The following is a 25,876-nucleotide window of genomic DNA, read 5'->3' on the forward strand; positions in this document are numbered from 1 at the left end:
TAACAATTTATGCACCCAGAATTTTTTGATTTGTGTGAAATTTTACTTTGATCTGAGTTACTACCACAACATTATTAAATAAGGCACATTTCTGTCTAAGGTTGACACTGTTTAAGTGTTTTCAAAAGTGCTTAGCAAAGGGGGCGACAAAAAGACTCTTATACATGAATAATTTTACTACTTATTAAAAAACTAAATTTATATATTTTAAAATTGCACCCTTTTGAATTATTTGGTTTGCTTTTTTATTTACTTTGCATTCTACTCAGTGCACCCACTTCCAGTTCACCCCTGCCCACAGTCCTTTATCTATCCCCCTCTCCTATTCTCTTCTCAGCAGCTGTTCCTCTCCACCCTAGGTATTCCCCCTATGCTAGCACTTTAAGTTTCTGTGCACCTTTTCATTCTGTGGCTACTTTTTCTGACACTGAGGCTAGGTTAGGCAGCCCAGCTAGAAGAACATATCTCATATACAGATAACAGCATTTTGTATAGCGCCATTCTCCAGTTGTTTGGGACCCATATGGAGACAAAGGTGCAAATCTAGTACATATGTTTGAGGAGGGCTAGGTACAGCTAATGTATGTTCTTTGTTTGGCGGTTCAGTTATTGAGAGTCCCAAAGATTCCGGTTTGTTGATTCTGTTGGTTTTCCTCAGGATTTCCTATCCCCTTAGGAGCTTCAACCCTTCTTCCTATTCCTCTGTAAGAGTCCCCAAGCTCCATCCAGTATTTGTCTGTGGGTGTTTGCATCTGCCTGAGTCAGTTAGTGTGTGGAGCCTCTCAGAGGACTGCCATGCTAGACATCTGTCTGCAAGCATAACAAATTATCCTTAATAGTCAGGGATTGTTGTTTACCCATGCTATGGGTCTTAAGTTGGCCTGATTAATTGTTGGCCATTCCCTCAGTCTTTGCTTCATCCCCAACCCCTGCATTTGTTGTAGACAGGATAAATTATAGGTCCAAAGTTTTCTGGATGGATTGGTGTCCATATCACTCCATTGCGGTTACTGAATGGCCACAGTGGTCAGTCTTTCTAGGCTCCATATCCCCAATACTATTAGTAACAACTAAGGACATCCACACTGATACTTGGGCACCAGCCCTAATCAAGGTCCTTGTCTCTTCCTAGAAATGACTGCTATCTCCTATTCCCAATCAGTTAAAGGTTTCCATTTATTCTCATGGCCATCTGGCCATTTTCCTTTCCCTTCCTCATGCCAGACCCCTTATGTACTCCTATGCAGTTCCCTCCCTCCATCTGCCTTCCATGACCAGTCTATCCCTTCCTCCAAGTGAGACTCAAGCAACCTTCCTTCTGCCCTCCTTCTTGTCCAGAATCCTTGGAGCTGCGGAGTGTAGCATGGGCATCCTGTATTTTATGGCTAATATCCATATACAAGGAAGTACATAGTATGCATGTCTTTTGGGGATTGGATTATCTAACACAAGATGATAGACACAATTTCCACCTATTTGTCAAAAAAATCATGATTTTTTTGTTTTTGATAGCTAAGTAATATTGCATTGCATAAATTACCACATTTTTAAGAACATTCTTTAGTTGAGGGACACTTAGGTTGTTTCCAGTTTTGGTATTGCAAATAAGGTATTATGAACATATATGAGCTGAGCAAGTATCTTTGTGGGATAATGAAGCATCTTTTGGATACATGCCCCTGAATAGTACAGCTAGATTTAAAGGTAAAACTCTTGTCAGTTTTCTGAGAAAATGTCAAATTAATGTCCAATATCATTACACAAGTTTGCACTCCCAACATAAATGGAGCAGTGTTCTCCTTGCTCCTTGCCATACGTTCTTTTTTCTTCGTCTTTATTGACTTGGATATTTCTTACTTACATTTCAATTATTCCCTTTCAAGGTTTCCTGGCCAACATCCCCCTAAACTCTCCCCCTCACCATCCTCCCCCCATTACCACCCTCCCTGCAACAATCACCACCTTCATCCCTAACCCCTGCATTTGTTGTAGACAGGATAAATTATAGGTCAAAAGTTTTCAGGATGGATTGGTGTCCCTATCACTCCACTGTGGTTACTGAATGGCCACAGTGGTCAGTCTTTCTAGGCTCAGTCTTGAGCAGGGTGTTCAGTCTTGGCAGGACCAAGGGCTGCCCCTTCCATTGGTGCTCTTACTAGGTTATTCATTGCTACGTATACAGTTGAAGACCAGGGTCAGTCCATGTATAGTCTTTGGATAGTGGCTTAGTCCCTGGAAGCTCTGGTTGGTTGGCATTGTTCATATGGGGTCTCGAGCCCCTTCAAGCTCTTTCAGTCCTTTCTAAGATTCCTTCAACGGGGGTCCCGTTCTCAGTTCAGTGATTTAATGATGGCATTCACCTATATATTTGCAGTGTTCTGGCTGTGTCTCTTAGGAGAGATCTATATCTGGTTCCTGTCACCCTGTACTTCTTTGCTTCATCCATCTTATCTAGTTTGGTGGCTGTATATGTATGGGCCACATGTGGGGCAGGCTCTGAATGCATCTTCCTTCTGCCTCTGTTCTAAACTTTGCCTCCCTATACCGTCCCAAGGATATTCTTGTTCCCCTTTTAAAGAAGGAGTAAAGCATTCTCATTTTGATCATCCTTCTTGAGTTTCATGTGTTCTGTTCATCTAAGGTAATTCGAGCATTTGGGTTAATATTCACTTATCAATGAGTTCAAACCATCTGTGGTTTTCTGTGATTGGGTTACCTCACTCAGGATGATATTTTCCACTTCCATCCATTTGCCTATGGATTTCATAAAGTCATTGATTTTGATATCTGAGTAATATTCCATTGTATAGATGTACCACATTTTCTGTATCCATTCCTCTGTTGAAGGGCATCTGGGTTCTTTCCAGCTTCTGGCTATTATAAACAAGTCTGCTATGAACAAGGTGGAGTACGTGTTTTTGTTATAGGTTGGGGCATCTTTTGGGAATATGCCCAAGAGAGGTATAGCTGCGTCCTCAGGTAGTTCAATGTCCAATTTTCTGAGGAAGCTCCTGGCTGATTTCCAGAATGTTTGTACCAGTCTGAAATCCCACCAAAAATGGAGGAGTGTTCCTCTTTCTCCGCATCCTCGCCAGCATCTGCTGTCACCTGAGTTTTTGATCTTAGCCATTCTCACAGGAGTAAGGTGAAATCTCAGGGTTGTTTTGATTTGCATTTCCCTTATGACTGAAGATGTTGAACATTTCTTTAGGTGTTGCTCAGCCATTCGGCATTCCTCAGCTGTGAATTCTTTGTTTAGCTCTGAACCCCATTTTAATAGGGTTATTTGTCCCCCTGAAGTCTAACTTCTTGAGTTCTTTGTATATTTTGGATATGAGCCCTCTATCAGTTGTAGGATGGGTAAAGATCTTTTCCCAATCTGTTGGTTGCTGTTTTGTCCTAACAAGAGTGTGCTTTCCCTTACAGAAGATTTGCAGTTTTATGAGATCCCATTTGTCCATTCTTGATCTTAGAGCATAAGCCATTGGTGTTTTGTTCAGGAAATTATGCCCAGTGCAGATGTGTTCCAGATTCTTCCCCATGTTCTCTTCAAATAGTTTGAGTGTATCTGGTTTGATGTGGAGGTCCTTGATCCATTTGGACTTAAACTTTGTACAGGGTGATAAGCATGGATTGATGTGCATTCTTCTACATGCTGACCTCCAGTTGAACCAGCACCATTTGCTGAAAATGCTATCATTTTACACTGGATGGTTTTGGCTCCATTGTCAAAAATCAAGTGACCATTGGTGTGTAGGTTCATTTGTGGGTCTGCAATTCTATTCCACTGGGCTATCTGTCTGTCTCTGTACCAATATCATGTAGTTTTTATCACTATTGCTCGGTAATACTGCTTGAGTTCAGGGATAGTAATTCCCCTGGAAGTCCTTTTATTGTTGAGGATTGTTTTAGCTATCCTGGATTTTTTGTTATTCCAGATGATTTTGCAAATTGTTCCATCTAACTCTCTGATGAATTAGATTGGTATTTTGATGGGGATGGCATTGAATCTGTAGATGTCTTTTGGTAAAATGTCTCTTTTTACTATATTAATCCTGTCGACTCATGAAAATGGGAGATGTTTGCATCTTCTGAGATCTTCAATTTCTTTCTTTAGAGGCTTGAAGTTCTTATCATAAAGATCTTTCACTTGGTTGGTTAAAGTCACACCGAGGTATCTTATATTATTTGGGACTATTAGGAATGGTGTCATTTGCCTAATTTCTTTCTCGGCTTCTTTCTCTTCTGTGTAGAGGAAGGTTATTGATTTATTTGAGTTAATTTTATATCTAGTCACTTTGCTGAAGATGTTTATCAGGCTTAGTAGTTCTCTGGTGGAACTTTTGGGATCTGTTAAACATACTATCATACGATCTGCAAATAGTGATATTTTGACTTCTTCTTTTCCAATCTGTATCCCTTTGATCTCCTTTTGTTGTCTGATTGCTCTGGATAGAACTTCAAGAACTATATTGAATAAGTAGGGAGGAGTGGGCTGTCTTGTCTGGTCCCTGATTTTAGTGGGATTGCTTCAAGTTTCTCTCCATTTAGTTTAATGTTAGCAACTGGTTTGCTGTATATGTCTGTTACTATGTTTAGGTATGGGCCTTGAATTCCTATTCTTTCCAGGACTTTTTTCATGAAGGGGTGTTGAATTTTGTCAAATGCTTTCTCAGCATCTAAAGAAATGATCATGTGGTTTTTATCTTTCAGTTTGTTTATATAGTGGATTACGTTCATGGTTTTCCATATATTATACCATCCTTGCATGCCTGGGATTAAGCCTTCTTGATGATGTTGGATGATTGTTTTGATGTGCTCTTAGATTCGGTCTGTAAGAATTTTATTGAGTATCTGTACGTCAATATTAATAAGGGAAATTGTTCTGATGTTCTCTTTCTTTGTTGGGTCTTTGTGTGGTTTAGGTGTAAGAGTAATTGTGGCTTCATAGAAGGAATTCTGTAGCGCTCCATCTGTTTCAATTTTGTGGAATAGTTTGGATAGTATTGGTATGAGATCTTCTATGAAAGTCTGATAGAATTCTGCACTGAACCCATCTGCACATGGGCTGTTGTTGGTTGAGAGACCTTTAATGTCTGCTGCTATTTCTTTAGGAGCCATGGGGTTTTTTAAATGGTTTATCTGTTCCTGATATAACTTTGTTACCTGGTTTCTGTCTAGGAAATTGTCCATTTCCTCCAGATATTCAAATTTTGTAGAATATAGGCTTTTGTAGGATCTGATGATTTTGAATTTCCTCTGATTCTGTAGTTTTGTCTCCCTTTTCATTTCTGATTTTGTTAATTTTGACACAATCTCTGTGTCCTCTCTTTAGTCTGGCTAATGGTTAATCTATCTTGTTGATGTTCTGAAACAGTGAACTTTTGGTTCTGTTGTTTCTTTATATAGTCCTTTTTGTTTCTACTTGGTTGATTTCAGGTCTGAGTTCGATTATTTCCTGACTTCTACTCCTCCTGGGTAGATTTGCTTCTTTTTGTTCTAGAGCTTTTAGGTGTGCTGTCAAGCTGCTTATATGTGCTCTCTCCTGTTTCTTTCTGCAGGCACCAGAGCCTTGAGATTTCCTCTTAGCACAACTTTCATTGTGTCCCATAAGTTTGGGTATGTTGTACCTTCATTTTTATTAAATTCTAAGAAGTCTTTAATTTCTTTCTTTATTTCTTCCTTGACCTGGTTATCACTGAGTGGAGTATTGTTCCACTTCCATGTATATGTGAGCGTTCTTCCTTTACTGTTGTTGAAGACCAGCTTTAGCCTGTGGTGATCTTATAGGACGCATGGGATTATTTCTATCTTTCTGTATCTATTGAGGCCTGTTTCATGATCAATTATATGGCCAATTATAGAGAAAGTATATATTTTAAGTCCATTTGTTTTATGACTTCTCTTTGTCTGTGTCTCTGTTTAATTTCTGGTTCCATGATCTGTCAATTGATGAGAGTTGGGTGTTGAAATTTCCTAGTACTATTTTCTGAGGTGCAATGTGTGCTTTGAGCTTTAGTACGGTTTCTTTTATGTTTGTAGGTGGCCTTGTATTTGGAGACTAGATATTTAGGATTGGGAGGACATCTTGGTGGATTTTTCTTTTGATGAATGTGAAGTGTCCTTCCTTATCTCTTTTGATGACTTTTGGTTGAAAATCGATTTTGCTCGCTATTAGAATGGCTACTCCATCTTGCTTATTCAGACCATTTGCTTGGAAAGTTGTTTTCCAGCCTTTCACTCTGAGGTAGTGTCTGTCTTTGTCTCTGAGGTGTGTTTCCTGTAGGCAGCAGAATGCAGGGTCCTTTTATGCCAGGAGGAGTAGAAGGCAGGGAATAATCAAACTCAGAGCTAAAATCAACCAAGTAGAAACAAAAAGGACCATATAAAGAAACAACAGAACCAAAAGTTGGTGCTTTGAGAAAATCAATGAGATAGATAAACCATTAGCCAGACTAATGAGTGGACACAGAGAGTGTGTCCAAATTAAAAAAATCAGAAATGAAAAGGGAGACATAACTACAACAAACTGCAGAGTCTTACAGTTTGTTAATCTATGTCTTTTTATTGGAGAGTTGAGTCCATTGATGTTGAGAGATATTAAGGAATAGTGATTGTTGCTTCCTGTTATACTTGTATATGTGGATGTGAGATTATGTTTTTGTGCTTTACTTCTCTTTGTTTTGCTGCCAAGATGATTAGTTTCTTGCTTTTTCTAGGGTGTACCTTGACTCCTTGTGTTGGGCTTTACCATTTATTATTCTTTGTAGGGCTGAATTTGTAGAAATATATTGAGTAAATTTGGTTTTGTCATGGAATGTCTTGGTTTCTCCATCTATGTTAAGTTTTGCTGGATACAGTAACCTGGGCTGCATTTGTATTCTCTTAGGTTCTGTATGATATCTGTCCAAGATCTTCTGCCTTCATTGTTTCTGGTGCGAAGTCTGGTGTGATTGTGATATGTCTGCCTTTGTATGTTACTTGACCTTTTTCTCTTACTGCTTTTAATATTCTCTCTTTGTTTTCTGCATTTTGTGTTTTGACTCTTATGTGATGGGAATAGTTTTTTTCTGGTCCAGTCTATTTGGAGTTCTGTAGGCTTCTTGTATGTTTATGGGCATTTCTTTCTTTAGGTTAGGGAAGTTTTCTTCTATGATTTTGTTGAAGATATTTACTGGTCCTTTAAGCTGGGAGTCTTCACTCTCTTCTATACCTATTATCCTTAGATTTGATCTTTTCATTGAGTCCGGGACTTCCTGTATGTTTTGGACCAGTAGCTTTTTCTGTTTTACATTAACTTTGACAGTTGTGTTGATGATTTTTGTGGAATCATCTGCTCCTGAGATTCTCTCTTCTATCTCTTATATGCTGTTGGTTATGTGTGTATCTACGCCTCCTTGTCTCTTCCTTTGGTTTTCTATATCCACGGTTGTTTCCCTTTGTGCTTTCTTTATTGCTTCTATTTCGATTTTTAATTACTTCACCTGTTTGATTGTGTTTTCCTGGAATTCTTTCAGGGATTTTTGTGATTCCTCTCTCTAGGCTTCTACTTGTTTATTTATGTTTTCCTGTGTTTCTCTAAGGGAGTTCTTTATGTCTTTTTTGAAGTCCTCCATCATCATAATCAAATGTGATTTAAAATCTAGATCTTACTTTTCTATTGTGTTTGGATATTCAGTGTTTGCTTTGGTGGGAGAATTGGGCTCTGATGATGCCATGTAGTCTTGGTTTCTGTTGCTTGGGTTCCTGCACTGGTGTTACCTTGTTCTGCTTTTTCTGACAGTGGTTAGACTGTCCTATAGTCCTGTGTATCAGGAGTGCTTTGCACCTGTTTTCATGTTCTCTTTCAATCAGTTATGGGAACAGAATGTTCTGCTTTTAGTTGTATAGTTGTTCCTGTCTACTGGTCTTCAGCTGTTCCTGTGGGCGTGTGTCCTGAGTCCACCAGGGAGGTCACTTGGAGCAGAGAAGTTGGTTTTATCTATGGTCCTGGGCCTGAAGTTGCTCCTGGAGGGCTGCATATGAGCTCTCCATGACGGCAGCAATCAGAAGTGCCTGCCTCGCCTATTCTCGGTCCCCTGTGCACAGGGGTCCCAGATGGCATTAGGTGTTTTCCTCTAGAGTCAGAAATGTGGGCAAAGTGTAGTCTCTTCTGGCTTTCCAGGAGTGTCTGCCCCTCTGAAGGTTTAGGTCTCCCGCCCACGGGATTTGGGTGCAGGGTTCTGTTGCCTGGGTCCCTTCAGATCTGGGTGGTGTCTGGACTGCAGGGAACCTGCCACTTGAGTGTCCCTATCTTCCTGTTCCCAGAGGCCCTATACAATTTCTTCTTGGGCCACGGATGTGGGCAAGGTGGGTGGTATTGGTGGTATCTTCCACTCTGCAGTCTTGGGAAAAGTGGAAGTCTGGGCAGTGAGTTCTCTATCCCATGGGGTTTGGGAACAGGGAACTGTGGGCCAAAATCAGCGAGGTTTGGGTCCAGCTAAAAACTGGAAATATCTGGTCCCAGAGGAATTTTGCCTCTGTGTGTCCTGAGTCCACCATGCAGGTCACTTGGAGCAGAAAAGTTGTTCTTACCTGTGTTCCTGGGCCTGAAGTTGCTCCTGGGGGGCTGTGTTTCAGCTCTCCATGAGGACGGCAACCAGAAGGCCCTGGCTCACCTTTTCCCGGTCCCTGTGCAGAGGGGTCCATATTGCATTAGTTGTTTTCCTCTGGAGTCAGAAATGTGGGCAGAGTGTAGTGTCTTCTGGCTTCCCAGGTGTGTTTGCCCCTCTGAAGGTTTAGCTCTCCCTCCCACAGGAATTGGGTGCAGGAAGCTGTTGACTGGGTCTCTTCAAATCCGGCCAGTGTCTCTTCTTTAGTTGTTTTATTGCTCTAACTACAACTTCAAGTAATATATTGAATAAATAGGGAGAGAATAGGTAGCCTAGTCTTTGCACTGATTTAAGTAACGTTGTTTTAAATTTCTATCAGTTTAAGTTAATGTTGGCTATTAGCGTCCCCTATATTGCCTTAATTTTTTGATATGTGCTTTGTATCCCTGATCTCCATAACACTTTTAACATGAAGGGGTATTGGATTTTGTCAAAAGGTTTTCCAACATCTATAGAGCTGGTCATGTGATTTTTTCAGGCTGTTTACATGGTGGTTTATATTGATGGAATATAATATATAGAACCATCCCTGCATTTGATGTATGAAGCCAACTCGATCATGATGGATGATGATGTGGTCCTGCATTTGGTTTTTGAGTATTACACTGAGGAGTTTTACACCAAAGTTCATAAGAGAAATCAGTCTAAAGTGATCTTTCTTTGTTAAGTCTTTGTGTACATTAGGCATCAGAGTAACTATGGCTTCAGAATGATTTTGGCAGTGTTCCTCTTTTTCTATTTTGTGGAATAGTTTGAGGATTATCGGAGTTAACTTTTCTTGGAAAGTCCGGGAGAATTCTACAGCAAAACAATCTGGATCTGAGCTTTTTTGACTTTTAATGACTGCTTCTATATATTTAGGGGTTATAGGTCTTCTCATATAGTTGCCTGTTCTTGATTTAACTTTGGAAAGTGGAATCTGTCTAGAAAATTGCCAGTGTCATTATGATTTTATGGTTTTATGGAAAATAGGCCTTTCAAGTAAGACATTATGAATCTTTGAATTTCTTCAGTGTTTATTGTTATGCCTCACCTTTCATTTCTGATACTTTTTGCAAACTGTCTCTTTGTTTTTTGGTTACTTTAACTAAGGTTTGTCTATCTTGCTGCTTTTCTTGATTCTGTATATTATTTTCTTTGTTTGTAATTGATTTATTTCAGCCCTCATATTGATTATTTCTTGCCGTCTATTCCTATTTGGTGTGCTTGCATTTTCTTCTAGAGCTTTTATGCACACTTTAAAAAATTCCTAGTATGAAAACTTTGTAATTTTTTTATGGATGGACTTAGTGCTATAAATATTTCTCTTAGCACTGCCTTAATTGTTTCCCATAAACTTGTGTGATATATTGTGATTTTGTTTTCACTGAATTGTAGAAAGTCTTAATTTCTTTATTTCTTCCCTGATCCAATAATCATTGAGTAGAGTCTTTATGCTTTCTGATGTTTCTGCAGTTGTTGAAGTCTAACTTTAACTCATGGTGATTTGATAAGATACAAGGCATTGTTTCAATTTTCTTAAACTTGTTGAGAATTGCTTTGTGATTCATTATATATTTAATTTTCTAGAAGTATCCTTAAGATGCTGAGAAGAAGATATATATTTGTATGTTTCTATATTTGTGTCTCGGCAAAATATTCTATAGTTTTCTGTTAGTTCCATTTCATTTACATTGTATATTAGTTTCATTATTTCTGCTTTGTTTTTGTCTGGATGACCTGTTAATTGGTGAGAATGGAGTGTTGATGTCTTCCATTATTAATGTGTGGGGTTTGATGTGTGATTTAAGCTTTAGGAATATTTCTTTTACAAATGTGTATGCCCTTATTTATGTTTGGGGCAAGTGATCAAAATTGAGATATCATCTTGGTAGATTTTTCCTTCCATAAGTAGGAAGTGTTCACCCCTGTATTTTTTTTTTTGGTTAATTTTGGTTGAAAGGTTATTTTCTTTGATATTAGAATAGCTACTCCTACTTGTTTCTTGGCTGGTATGGAATAATTTATTTTCTGTGTTTCCTTGAACACTGCTATCATTCTTTAGTTAGAGTTTTCTTTACAGTGTTTTCTGTGGGGCTGGATTTGTATATAGATATTGTTTGAATTTGGATTTTTTGAGAAATATCTTGCTTAATCCATGTAGAATGAATTAGAATTTTGCCTCTGTGTTTTCCATGCTCTTCTAGATAGTAGAGTTTACCTTGAAAAGTCAGGTATAATTCTAATAGGTCTGCCTCTGTATGTTACCTTTCCCTTTTTTCTTGCTACTTTTAATATTCTTTCTTGTCCTATAGATTTTATGTTTTGATTATTATGTGACAGGGATATTTTCCTTTCTGACCTAGTCTAGTGTTCTATGAGCTTCTTGTATGTTTGTAGGAATCTCTTAGGTTGGGAAAGTTTCTTCTATAAACTTTTTGAAAATATCTTGTAGTCCTTGGAACTGGGACTCTTCACCTTCTTCTATTCCTAGTATTGTTAGATAAGATCTTTTCCTGGTATTACAGATTTCCTAAATGTTTCATGTCAGGAAGTTTTTAGGTTTAACATTTTCTTTGAATGATGTATCAATTGCTTTTACTGTATTTTCTACACCTGGGATTGTCTCTTCTATCTCCTGTATTCTGTTGGTGATGTTTGCATCTGTTGTTCTGTTTGCTTCCCTATGTTTTCCATCCCCAAGATTCACTCAGTTTGTGTTTTCAACATTGCTTCTGTTTCCATTTTCAGATCTTGAACATTTCTATTTATTATATTCATGCTAAGGACCAGTCTCACTCATTTCAGTGTTCTGAAGAATGATGGGATAGGACTGGTGCAAAATCAGTCTCAGACAATGATTTAGGTAGATGCATTCAGCTGACTAATTTTTGTTATGAAACTGTTCAGGGACAGCTTACAATCTCTCTCTCTCTCTCTCTCTCTCTCTCTCTCTCTCTCTCTCTCTCCTTCTCCTTCAGGTTTCTGCTTTTTTTGTTTCAATCTCTGAGCTCCCCTTAGTCTTTTATTGGTTATATACTTTCCCTTGTTATAGAATAATAAATAACCAAATGACTTTTCATTATGCTCCTCAAACCCATTATTTTATTTCTGAAAAACCCTGTGTCACTATGTCACCCAAAATCATAATGTACACACAAAGACACAGTTCATTATCTGCTACAGTAAGTTATACATTAACTTTTAAACCTCAGGGAAAAAACCTCTAAATCGCAAGTCATCTGGGCAAAATTCTGTGGTTACAGCATTAGCATGAGAACAGAAAGTTGCTAAATAGGTTGGAGTAATGTTAAAATTTTAAATTTTCTTAAATTTGCAAAATCTCTTTATTAAGCTCATCCAGGTACTATTTGTGCGATGCTTTTTAAACTCTTTTCCACATGCAATATTAATTCCCTTGCAACTTCTCCAGAACTCACTCACAGCCTGAACTTTCTTTCCTAAAGCTTTACCTAATTTCTGTAAAATGGGGGGGGGGTCAATTAACTATTTTCCAATCATTCCTGGAAGAAGAGCCTTGACTCATAATTCAAACTCTCCTATCCATCCTTCAGCTTTTTTTTCCCTCTGCATATGTCTTCCAATTTTCATCAGTAATATTTCTGGATCTAACATTCTATTATTAGACATCTCCCTGCATAGGAGCTCTCACCATTGATCACGAATCCAGTAGATACGGCTATTTTTTTCATCTGTCTTGTCGCTGGCTTTCAAGATCTATGGATATCCCCATCATAAGGACCCAATCCCCAGAGTTCCTTTCCTTTAGGATCTTCAATTCTCCTAGCTACTGAAATATCTGGTTTCTCAAAATTATTTCTTACTTCAAATATTTCCTGATACAACTTAAAATTTCCCGGAGAACAATTAAACAGTCAGATGTCATATCCAGAACACCTTGTCCTCTATGCCTGAGTTAGCTCCCTCAATGGTCAGGGCTAGACCAGTGTGTTTCTGTAGGGATCAAAGTCATTTCCTTCTCTAGCAATGCTCTTGAAAGTACCTAGCTCGAGTCTCAGGATGGCGCGCCCCAGGAAACACCGATCCCGGACGAGCCCCCAAATGAAAGAACCTAGCTCGAGTCTCAGGATGGTGCGCCCCAGGAAACACCGATCCTGGACGAGCCCCCAAATGAAAGATCCCTGAAGAGAGACCCTTACTCAAGTCTTGGGAAATAGAGAACCCCAGACACAGAGAGACCATTTTGGATGTAATAAGCAAAGGCGAGGTTTATTACGGAGATCTATTACGGAGATCTCTGGGCTGACACGTATCCTGCACAGGAGACAGAGGTGTCGACCTGGACTTTTAGAAGCAAGGCGTATTTATAGGGTGAGGAACAGGGGGTTGGGGAGAGTCAGCGCGGCTATAAGTGATTGGCTCATTTAAACATAGCTGTGAGATCACAACACAGCAGAAGAGTACGTGCTGACTGGGGCGTTCAGGATTTTAGAAGCCAGAGGCTTATCAGGGTTTGAAGGACATCTGGTTAAAGTGTGGCTCTGAGTAAGCTAGGGGAGGTGCCCTCCTGTCAAATGGTTTATGAGTCAGTCCTGATAACTTGGGCTGGTTCCTGAATTCCTTTTCTTTATCTTCATGTACTCATTTAGGAGATAAGAAGTTTGTCCAAATAGTTAAGGTGTATGTAATAGACTTTAAGATTTTAGCCAGAGAGACAGTAAAAATATAAGGTATGTCAATAAGTGAATGCTTAACAAACAAACAGGACTAAGAGACCTAGAGAGTTTAGTGAAAAGTCGAAGTGAACTTCACTGAGATAAAACCAGAAAAATATGATCACAAGTATCTCCTAGTGCTTGTAGATACCTTTCCAGGAATAGATAGAAGCTTTCCTCACCAAGCAAGAGACAGCCTCCGTAGTCAAGAAGATACTCGAAGAAGTCTTCCCCAGGTCTGGAGTGCCCAAGGTAATCTGGTCAGACAATGGCCCTACTTTCGTTGCCAAGGTAAGCCAGGTTGTGGCCAAGCATTTAGAGGTCGATTGGAAATTTTGTTGTATTTACAGACCTCAAAGTTCAAGACAGGTAGAGTAAATAAATAAAACTCTAAAAGAGACCCTGACCAAATTGACCATGGAGACTGGGGCAGACTGGGTGGCACTCCTTCCCTCTTGCTCTCTTCAGAGCAAGAAATATCCCTTCCAGATTCAGTCTAACCCCCTTTGAGATCTTATATGGGGCCTCAGATCCTCTGACTGTATTAGATGATATTATTGAACCAACATGTCATAGTTATAATGAGTTGTATGCCAGGCTAAAAGACCTACAGATGATACAGAAAGAAGTCTGGTCACAGCTGGCAGCAGCCTATGCCCCAGGGACCCCCGAGACATCTCATCAGTTCCAGGTCTTAGCCTCAGCTACATACGATGGCACCACCGTGCCTGGTGCTGCTGACTACTCTGACAGCTGTCAATTCTCAGCCCTCACCAGCCGCATACTAGCTGTTGGGGCTGAGAGCTGGGACCTAGAGGGACACTCAGCATGTTTGCCCTGGGTTCCATCGGGATAGGTGTGGGAATAGGCTTGACTCCTACAAAAAGATAGAGACACTTAACAAGGTTGGTTTGAGTCTTGGTTCACTCGGTCTCCCTAGATGACTACCGTACTCTCTGCTATGACTGGCCCATTACTAATAATTTTCTTGGTTTTAGTTTTTGGTCCCTGCATGACAAATAGGTTAATTGCTTTTGTTAAAAATTGAGTGGGTGCTGTAGAGTTGATGGTTCTGAGACAACAGTATCAGTCAGTTAAAACAACTGGTGAGACCAAATATAAGACAAGATATCAAAATTCTAAGATTAGAATTACTTAGTAGAAGAAGAGGGGAATGAAAGTAAAATTATACAGATTTAAGGTTTAAAAATAGGAAGTTAAAAGAATAAGTTTTGAAAACACGCAGATCCCGGCCCACAGCAGCTCTCTGCTCCCAAACCCCGTGGGAGAGAGACCTCACCGCCTGGTCAGGTGGGCACTCCTGAGGCTGCAGAGCGGAAGAGACCACCAACACTGCCCACCCCTGCCCACATCCCTGGCCCAAGAGGAAACTGTATAAGGCCTCTGGGTTCCTGTGGGGGAGGGCCCAGGAGTGGAAGGACCCATGCACCTGAGACATTGCCGAAACCTGAAGGGACAGACCAGATAAACAGTTCCCTGCACGCAAATCCCGTGGGAGGGAGAGCTAAACGAACAGAGAAGCAGACACACCTGGGAAACCAGAAGAGACTGCACTCTGCACACATCTCTGATGCCAGAGGAAAACACCAAACACCATCTGGAACCCTGGTGCACGGAGGCTCCCGGAAACGGCGGCGCAGATCTTCCTGGTTGCTGCCGCCACAGAGAGCTCATAGGCAGCACACCACGAGCAAACTTGAGCCTCGGGACCACAGGTAAGACCAACTTTTCTGCTGCAAGTGACCTGCCTGGTGAACACCAGACACAGGCCCACAGGAACAGCTGAAGGCCTGTAGATAGGAAAAACTACACGCCTGAAAGGAGAACACTCTGTCCCCATAACTGGCTGAAAGAAAACAGGAAACAGGTCTACAGCACTCCTGAAACACAGGCTTATAGGACAGTCTAGCCACTGTCAGAAATAGCAGAACAAAGTAACACTAGAGATAATCTGATGGCAAGAGGCAAGCACAGGAACCCAAGCAACAGAAACCAAGACTACATGGCATCATCGGAGCGCAATTCTCCCACCAAAGCAAACATGGAATATCCAAACACACCAGAAAAGCAAGATCTAGTTTCAAAATCATATTTGATCATGATGCTGGAGGACTTCAAGAAAGATGTGAAGAACTCCCTTAGAGAACAAGTAGAAGCCTACAGAGAAGAATCGCAAAAATCCCTGAAAGAATTCCAGGAAATCATAAATAAACAAGTAGAAGCCCATAGAGAGGAGTCACAAAAATCCCTGAAAAAATTCCAGGAAAACACAATCAAACAGTTAAAGGAATTAAAAATGGAAATAGAAGCAATCAAGAAAGAAAACATGGAAACAACCCTGGATATAGAAAACCAAAAGAAGAGACAAGAAGCTGTAGATACGAGGTTCACCAAGAGAATACAAGAGATGGAAGAGAGAATCTCAGGAGCAGAAGATTCCATAGAAATCATCGGCTCAACTGTCAAAGATAATGTAAAGCGGAAAAAACTACTGGTCCAAAACGTACAGGAAATCCAGGACTCAATGAGAAGATCAAACCTAAGGATAATAGGTTTAGAAGAGAGTGAAGATTCCCAGTTCAAAGGACCAGTAAATATCTTCAACAAAATCATAGAAGAAAACTTCACTAACTAAAAAAAGAGATACCCATAGGCATACAAGAAGCCTTCAGAACTCCAAATAGATTAGACCAGAAAAGAAACACCTCCTGTCACATAATAGTCAAAACACCAAACGAACAAAATAAAGAAAGAATATAAAAGCGGTAAGGGAAAAAGGTCAAGTAACATATAAAGGCAGACCTATCAGAATCACACCAGACTTTTCGCCAGAAACTATGAAAGCCAGAAGATCCTGGACAGATGTCATACAGAACCTAAAAGAACAAAAATGCCAGCCCAGGTTACTGTATCCTGCAAAACTCTCAATTAACATAGATGGAGAAACCAATATATTCCATGACAAAACCAAATTTACACAATATCTTTCTACAAATCCATCACTACAAAGGATAATAAATGATAAAGCCCAACATAAGGAGGCAAGCTATACCCTAGAATAAGCAAGAAAGTAATCGTCTAGGCAGCAAAACAAAGAGAAGAAAAGCATACAAACATAACCTCAGATCCAAATATGAATATAACAGGAAGCAATAATCACTATTCCTTAATATCTCTCAACATCAATGGCCTCAACTCCCCAATAAAAAGACATAGATTAACAAACTGGATATGCAATGAGGACCCTGCATTCTGCCTCCTACAGGGAACACACCTCAGAGACAAAGACAGATACTACCCCAGAGTGAAAGGCTGGAAAACAACTTTCCAAGCAAATGGTCAGAAGAAGGAAGCTGGAGTAGCCATTCTAATATCAAATAAAATCAATTTTCAAATAAAATTCATCAAAAAAGATAATGAAGGACACTTCATATTCATCAAAGGAAAAATCCACCAAGATGAACTCTCAATCCTAAATATCTATGCCCCCAATACAAGGGCACCTACGTACGTAAAAGAAACCTTACTAAAGCTCAAAACACACATTGCACCTCACACAATAATAGTAGGAGATTTCAACACCCCACTCTCATCAATGGACAGATCACGGAAACAGAAATTAAACAGAGACGTAGACAGACGAAGAGAAGTCATGAGCCAAATGGACTTAACAGATATTTATAGAACATTCTACCCTAAAGCAAAAGGGTATACCTTCTTCTCAGCTCCTCATGGTACTTTCTCCAAAATTGACCATATGATTGGTCAAAAAACAGGCCTCAACAGGTACAGAAAGATAGAAATAATCCCATGCGTGCTATCGGACCACCACGGCCTAAAGCTGGTCTTCAATATCAATAAGGAAAGAATGCCCACATATAAGTGGAAATTGAACAATGCTCTACTCAATGATAACCTGGTCAAGGAAGAAATAAAGAAAGAAATTAAAAACTTTTTAGAATTTAATGAAAATGAATTTACAACATACCCAAACTTATGGGACACAATGAAAGCTGTGCTAAGAGGAAATCTCATAGCTCTGAGTGCCTGCAGAAAGAAAGAGGAAAGAGCATATGTCAGCAGCTTGACAGCACACCTAAAATCTCTAGAACAAAAAGAAGCAAATACACCCAGGAGGAGTAGAAGGCAGGAAATAATCAAATTCAGAGCTGAAATCAACCAAGTAGAAGCAAAAAGGACCATAGAAAGAATCAACAGAAACAAAAGTTGGTTCTTTGAGATAATCAACAAGATAGATAAACCCTTTGCCAGACTAACGAGAGGACACAGAGAGTGTATCCAAATTAACAAAATCAGAAATGAAAAGGGAGACATAACTACAGATTCAGAGGAAATTCAAAAAATCATCAGATCTTACTATAAAAGCCTATAATCAACAAAACTTGAAAATCTGCAGGAAATGGACAATTTCCTAGAAAGATACCAGGTACCAAAGTTAAATCAGGAACAGATAAATCAGTTAAACAACCCTATAACTCCTAAGGAAATAGAAGCAGTCATTAAAGGTCTCCCAACCAAAAAGAGCCCAGGTCCAGACGGGTTTAGTGCAGAATTCTATCAGACCTTCATAGAAGACCTCGTACCAATATTATCCAAACTATTCCACAAAATTGAAACAGATGGAGCACTACCGAATTCCTTCTATGAAGGCACATTTACTCTGATACCTAAACCACACAAAGACCCAACAAAGAAAGAGAACTTCAGACCAATTTCTCTTATGAATATCGATGCAAAAATACTCAATAAAATTCTGGCAAACCGAATCCAAGAGCACATCAAAACAATCATCCACCATGATCAAATAGGCTTCATCCCAGGCACGCAGGGATATTTTAATATAAGGAAAACCATCAACGTGATCCATTATATAAACAAACTGAAAGAACAAAACCACGCGACCATTTCATTAGATGCTGAGAAAGCATTTGACAAAATTCAATACCCCTTCATGATAAAAGTCCTGGAAAGAATAGGAATTCAAGGCCCACACCTAAACATAGTAAAAGCCATATACAGCAAACCAGTTGCTAACATTAAACTAAACGACACCCTTCCTAATAGACCCAAATAATATAAAGTACCTCGGTGTGACTTTAACCAAGCAAGTAAAAGATCTGTACAATAAGAACTTCAAGACTCTGAAGAAAGAAGTTGAAGAAGTCCTCAGAAGATGGAAAGATCTCCCGTGCTCATGGATTGGCAGGATTAATATAGTAAAAATGCCCGTTTTACCAAAATCGATCTACAGATTCAATTCAATCCCCATCAAAATACCAATCCAATTCTTCAAAGAGTTAGACAGAACAATTTGCAAATTCATCTGGAATAACTAAAAACCCAGGATACCTAAAATTGTCCTCAACAATAAAAGGACTTCAGGGGGAATCACTATCCCTGAACTCAAGCAGTATTACAGAGCAATAGTGATAAAAACTGCATGGTATTGGTACAGAGAGAGACAGATAGACCAATAGAATAGAATTGAAGACCCAGAAATGAACCCACACACCTATGGGCACTTGATTTTTTACAAAGGAGCCAAAACCATCAAATGGAAAAAAAGATAGCATTTTCAGCAAATGGTGCTGGTTCAACTGGAGGTCAACATGCAGAAGAATGCAGATCAAACCTTTCTTACCACCCTGTACAAAGCTTAAGTCCAAGTGGATCAAGCACCTCCAAAAAACAAAAAAAACAAAAAAAAAAACAAAAAAAAAAAAAAACCAACCCCCCCCAAAAAAAGACAAGAAAAAAAAAAAACATGTACTTTCAATGTAATAGAAGAAAATGTGGGGAAGGGTCTTGAACACATGAGCACTGGAGAAAATTTCCTGTACTAAACACCAATGGCTTATGCTCTAACATCAGGAATCAACAAGTGGCATCTCATAAAAGTACAAAGCTTCCATAAGGCAAATGACACAATTGATAGGACAGAACGGCAACCAACAGATTGAGAAAAGATCTTTAAAAATCCAACAACTGATAGATGGCTTATATCCAAAATATACAAACAACTCAAGAAGTTAGACCACGGAGACACAAATAACCCTATTAAAAAATGGTGTTCAGGCAGATCCCGGCTCGCAGCAGCTCTCTGCTCCCAGACCCGGTGAGAGAGAGACCCAACCGACTGGTCAGGTGGGCACTCCTGAGGCTGCAGAGCGGAAGAGACCACCAACACTGCTCACCCCTGCCCACATCCCTGGCCCAAGAGGAAACTGTATAAGGCCTCTGGGCTCCCGTGGGGGAGGGCCCAGGAGCGGCAGGACCTCTGCGCCTGAGACACCGCCGGAACCTGAAAGAAACAGACCGGATAAACAGTTCTCTGCACCCAAATCCCGTGGGAGGGAGAGCTAAACCTTCAGAGAGGCAGACAAGCCTGGGAAACCAGAAGAGACTGCTCCCTGCACACACATCTCGGACGCCAGAGGAAAAAGCCAAAGACCATCTGGAACCCTGGTGCACTGAAGCTCCCAGAAGGGGCGGCACAGGTCTTCCTGGTTGCTGCCGCTGCAGAGAGCCCCTGGGCAGCACCCCACGAGCGAACCTGAGCCTCGGGACCACAGGTAAGACCAAATTTTCTGCTGCAAGAAAGCTGCCTGGTGAACTCAAGACACAGGCCCACAGGAACAGCTGAAGACTTGTAGAGAGGAAAAACTACACGCCCGAAAGCAGAACACACTGTCCCCATAACTGACTGAAAGAGAGGAAAACAGATCTACAGCACTCCTGACACAAAGGCTTATAGGTCAGTCTAGCCACTGTCAGAAATAGCAGAACAAAGTAACACTAGTGATAATCTGATGGCGAGAGGCAAGCGCAGGAACCCAAGCAACAGAAACCAAGACTGCATGCCATCATCGGAGCCCAATTCTCCCACCAAAACAAACATGGAATATCCAAACACACCAGAAAAGCAAGAACTAGTTTCAAAATCATATATGATCATGATGCTGGAGGACTTCAAGAAAGACATGAACACACTTAGGGAAACACAGGAAATCATTAATAAACAAGTAGAAGCCTACAGAGAGGAATGGCAAAAATCCCTGAAAGAATTCCAGGAAAACACCATCAAACAGTTGAAGGAATTAAAAATGGAAATAGAAGCAATCAAGAAAGAAAACATGGAAACAACCCTGGATATAGAAAACCAAAAGAAGAGAGAAGGAGCTGTAGATACAAGCTTCACCAACAGAATACAAGAGATGGAAGAGAGAATCTCAGGAGCAGAAGATTCCATAGAAATCATTGACTCAACAGTCAAAGATAATGTAAAGCGGAAAAAGCTACTGGTCCAAAACATACAGGAAATCCAGGACTCAATGAGAAGATCAAACCTAAGGATAATAGGTATAGAAGAGAGTGAAGACTCCCAGCTCAAAGGACCAGTAAATATCTTCAACAAAATCATAGAAGAAAACTTCCCTAACCTAAAAAAAGAGATACCCATAGGCATACAAGAAGCCTACAGAACTCCAAATAGATTGGACCAGAAAAGAAACACCTCCCGTCACATAATAGTCAAAACACCAAACGCACAAAATAAAGAAAGAATATTAAAAGCAGTAAGGGAAAAAGGTCAAGTGACATATAAAGGGAGACCTATCAGAATCACACCAGACTTCTCGCCAGAAACTATGAAGGCCAGAAGATCCTGGACTGATGTCATACAGACCCTAAGAGAACACAAATGCCAGTCCAGGTTACTGTATCCAGCAAAACTCTCAATTAACATTGATGGAGAAACCAAGATATTCCATGACAAAACCAAATTTACACAATATCTTTCTACAAATCCAGCACTACAAAGGATAATAAATGGTAAAGCCCAACATAAGGAGGCAAGCTATACCCTAGAAGAAGCAAGAAACTAATCGTCTTGGCAACAAAACAAAGAGAATGAAAGCACACAAACATAACCTCACATCCAAATATGAATATTTGGGAAGGGAAATAATAATCACTATTCCTTAATATCTCTCAATATCAATGGCCTCAACTCCCCAATAAAAAGACATAGATTAACAAACTGGATACGCAACGAGGACCCTGCATTCTGCTGCCTGCAGGAAACACACCTCAGAGACAAAGACAGACACTACCTCAGAGTGAAAGGCTGGAAAACAACTTTCCAAGCAAATGGTCAGAAGAAGCAAGCTGGAGTAGCCATTCTAATATCAAATAAAATCAATTTCCAACTAAAAGTCATCAAAAAAGATAAGGAAGGACACTTCATATTCATCAAAGGAAAAATCCACCAAGATGAACTCTCAATCCTAAATAACTATGCCCCAAATACAAGGGCACCTACATACGTAAAAGAAACCTTACTAAAGCTCAAAACACACATTGCACCTCACACAATAATAGTGGGAGATTTTAACACCCCACTCTCATCAATCGACAGATCATGGAAACAGAAATTAAACAGTGATGTCGACAGACTAAGAGAAGTCATGAGCCAAATGGACTTAACGGATATTTATAGAACATTCTATCCTAAAGCAAAAGGATATACCTTCTTCTCAGCTCCTCATGGTACTTTCTCCAAAATTGACCATATAATTGGTCAAAAAACGGGCCTCAACAGGTACAAAAAGATAGAAATAATCCCATGCGTGCTATCGGACCACCACGGCCTAAAACTGGACTTCAATAACAATAAGGGAAGAATGCCCACATATACGTGGAAATTGAACAATGCTCTACTCAATGATAACCTGGTCAAGGAAGAAATAAAGAAAGAAATTAAAAACTTTTTAGAATTTAATGAAAATGAAGATACAACATACTCAAACTTATGGGACACAATGAAAGCTGTGCTAAGAGGAAAACTCATAGCGCTGAGTGCCTGCAGAAAGAAACAGGAAAGAGCATATGTCAGCAGCTTGACAACACACCTAAAATCTCTAGAACAAAAAGAAGCAAATACACCCAGGAGGAGTAGAAGGCAGGAAATAATCAAACTCAGAGCTGAAATCAACCAAGTAGAAACAAAAAGGACCATAGAAAGTATCAACAGGACCAAAAGTTGGTTCTTTGAGAAAATCAACAAGATAGATAAACCCTTAGCCAGACTAACGAGAGGACACAGAGAGTGCGTCCAAATTAACAAAATCAGAAATGAAAAGGGAGACATAACTACAGATTCAGAGGAAATTCAAAAAATCATCAGATCTTACTATAAAAACCTATATTCAACAAAATTTGAAAATCTTCAGGAAATGGACAATTTCCTAGACAGATACCAGGTATCAAAGTTAAATCAGGAACAGATAAACCAGTTAAACAACCCCATAACTCCTAAGGAAATAGAAGCAGTCATTAAAGGTCTCCCAACCAAAAAGAGCCCAGGTCCAGATGGGTTTAGTGCAGAATTCTATCAAACCTTCATAGAAGACCTCATACCAATATTATCCAAACTCTTCCACAAAATTGAAACAGATGGAGCCCTACCGAATTCCTTCTACGAAGCTACAATTACTCTTATACCTAAACCACACAAAGACACAACAAAGAAAGAGAACTTCAGACCAATTTCCCTTATGAATATCGACGCAAAAATACTCAATAAAATTCTGGCAAACCGAATCCAAGAGCACATCAAAACAATCATCCACCATGATCAAGTAGGCTTCATCCCAGGCATGCAGGGATGGTTTAATATACGGAAAACCATCAACGTGATCCATTATATAAACAAACTGAAAGAACAGAACCACATGATCATTTCATTAGATGCTGAGAAAGCATTTGACAAAATTCAACACCCCTTCATGATAAAAGTCCTGGAAAGAATAGGAATTCAAGGCCCATACCTAAACATAGTAAAGGCCATATACAGCAAACCAGTTGCTAACATTAAACTAAATGGAGAGAAACTTGAAGCAATCCCACTAAAATCAGGGACTAGACAAGGCTGCCCACTCTCTCCCTACTTATTCAATATAGTTCTTGAAGTTCTAGCCAGAGCAATCAGACAACAAAAGGAGATCAAAGGGATACAGATCGGAAAAGAAGAAGTCAAAATATCACTATTTGCAGATGACATGATACTATATTTAAGTGATCCCAAAAGTTCCACCAGAGAACTACTAAAGCTGATAAACAACTTCAGCAAAGTGGCTGGGTATAAAATTAACTCAAATAAATCAGTTGCCTTCCTCTATACAAAAGAGAAACAAGCCGAGAAAGAAATTAGGGATACGACACCCTTCATAATAGACCCAAATAATATAAAGTACCTCGGTGTGACTTTAACCAAGCAAGTAAAAGATCTGTACAATAAGAACTTCAAGACACTGAGGAAAGAAATTGAAGAAGACCTCAGAAGATGGAAAGATCTCCCATGTTCATGGATTGGCAGGATTAATATAGTAAAAATGGCCATTTTACCAAAAGCAATCTCCAGATTCAATTCAATCCCCATCAAAATACCAATCCAATTCTTCAAAGAGTTAGACAGAACAATTTGCAAATTCATCTGGAATAACAAAAAACCCAGGATAGCTAAAGCTATTCTCAACAATAAAAGGACTTCAGGGGGAATCACTATCCCTGAACTCAAGCAGTATTACAGAGCAATAGTGATAAAAACTGCATGGTATTGGTACAGAGACAGACAGATAGACGAATGGAATAGAATTGAAGACCCAGAAATGAACCCACACACCTATGGTCACTTGATTTTTGACAAAGGAGCCAAAACCATCCAATGGAAAAAAGATAGCATTTTCAGCAAATGGTGCTGGTTCAACTGGAGGGCAACATGTAGAAGAATGCAGATCGATCCATGCTTATCACCCTGTACAAAGCTTAAGTCCAAGTGGATCAAGGACCTCCACATCAAACCAGACACACTCAAACTAATAGAAGAAAAACTAGGGAAGCATCGGGAACACATGGGCACTGGAAAAAATTTCCTGAACAAAACACCAATGGCTTATGCTCTAAGATCAAGAATCGACAAATGGGATCTCATAAAACTGCAAAGCTTCTGAAAGGCAAAGGACACGGTGGTTAGGACAAAACGGCAACCAACAGATTGGGAAAAGTTCTTGACCAATCCTACAACAGATAGAGGCCTTATATCCAAAATATACAAAGAACTCAAGAAGTTAGACCGCAGGGAAACAAATAACCCTATTAAAAAATGCGGTTCAGAGCTAAACATAGAATTCACAGCTGAGGAATGCCGAATGGCTGAGAAACACCTAAAGAAATGTTCAACATCTTTAGTCATAAGGGAAATGCAAATCAAAACAACCCTGAGATTTCACCTCACACCAGGGCGATTGGCTAAGATCAAAAACTCAGGTGACAGCAGATGCTGGCGAGGATGTGGAGAAAGAGGAACACTCCTCCATTGTTGGTGGGATTGCAGACTGGTAAAACCATTCTGGAAGTCAGTCTGGAGGTTCCTCAGAAAATTGGACATTGAACTGCCTGAGGATCCAGCTATACCTCTCTTGGGCATATACCCAAAAGATGCCTCAACACATAAAAGAGACACGTGCTCCACTATGTTCATCGCAGCCTTATTTATAATAGCCAGAAAATGGAAAGAACCCAGATGCCCTTCAACAGATGAATGGATACAGAAAATGTGGTACATCTACACAATGGAATATTACTCAGCTATCAAAAACAACGAGTTTATGAAATTCGTAGGCAAATGGTTGGAACTGGAAAATATCCTGAGTGAGCTAACCCAATCACAGAAAGACATACATGGTATGCACTCATTGATAAGTGGCTATTAGCCCAAATGCTTGAATTACCCTAGATCCCTAGAACAAACGAAACTCAAGATGGATGATCAAAATGTGAATGCTTCACTCCTTCTTTAAATGAGGAAAAAGAATACTCTTGGCAGGGAAGGGAGAGACAAAGATTAAAACAGAGACTGAAGGAACACCCATTCAGAGCCTGCCCCACATGTGGCCCATACATATACAGCCACCCAATTAGACAAGATGGATGAAGCAAAGAAGTGCAGCCCGACAGGAGCCGGATGTAGATCGCTCCTGAGAGACACAGCCAGAATTCAGCAAATACAGAGGCGAATGCCAGCAGCAAACCACTGAACTGAGAATAGGTCCCCCGTTGAAGGAATCAGAGAAAGAACTGCAAGAGCTTGAAAGGGCTCGAGACCCCAAAAGTACAACAATGTCAAGCAACCAGAGCTTCCAGGGACTAAGCCACTACCTAAATACTATACATGGACTGACCCTGGACTCTGACCCCATAGGTAGCAATGAATATCCTAGTAATAGCACCAGTGGAAGGGGTAGCCCTGGGTCCTGCTAAGACTGAACCCCCAGTGAACTAGACTGTGGTGGGGAGGGCGGCAATGGGGGGAGGGTTGGGAGGGGAACACCCATAAGGAAGGGGAGGGGGGAGGGGGATGTTTGCCTGGAAACCGGGAAAGGGAATAACACTCGAAATGTATATAAGAAATACTCAAGTTAATAAAAAAAAATGGTGTTCAGAGCTAAA

At 39.9% G+C, this 25,876-nt stretch overlaps 1 pseudogene; it reads right to left on the reverse strand.

Annotated features, from left to right (window-relative positions):
- Vmn2r116l-ps31 (vomeronasal 2, receptor 116 like, pseudogene 31) overlaps positions 1-25,876 on the reverse strand; it is a 128,660-nt pseudogene that overhangs the window by 52,090 nt on the left and 50,694 nt on the right.

The sequence above is a fragment of the Rattus norvegicus genome, chromosome 8 (assembly GCF_021556685.1).
Source record: "Rattus norvegicus strain SHRSP/BbbUtx chromosome 8, alternate assembly SHRSP_T2T, whole genome shotgun sequence".
NCBI lineage: Eukaryota > Metazoa > Chordata > Mammalia > Rodentia > Muridae > Rattus > Rattus norvegicus.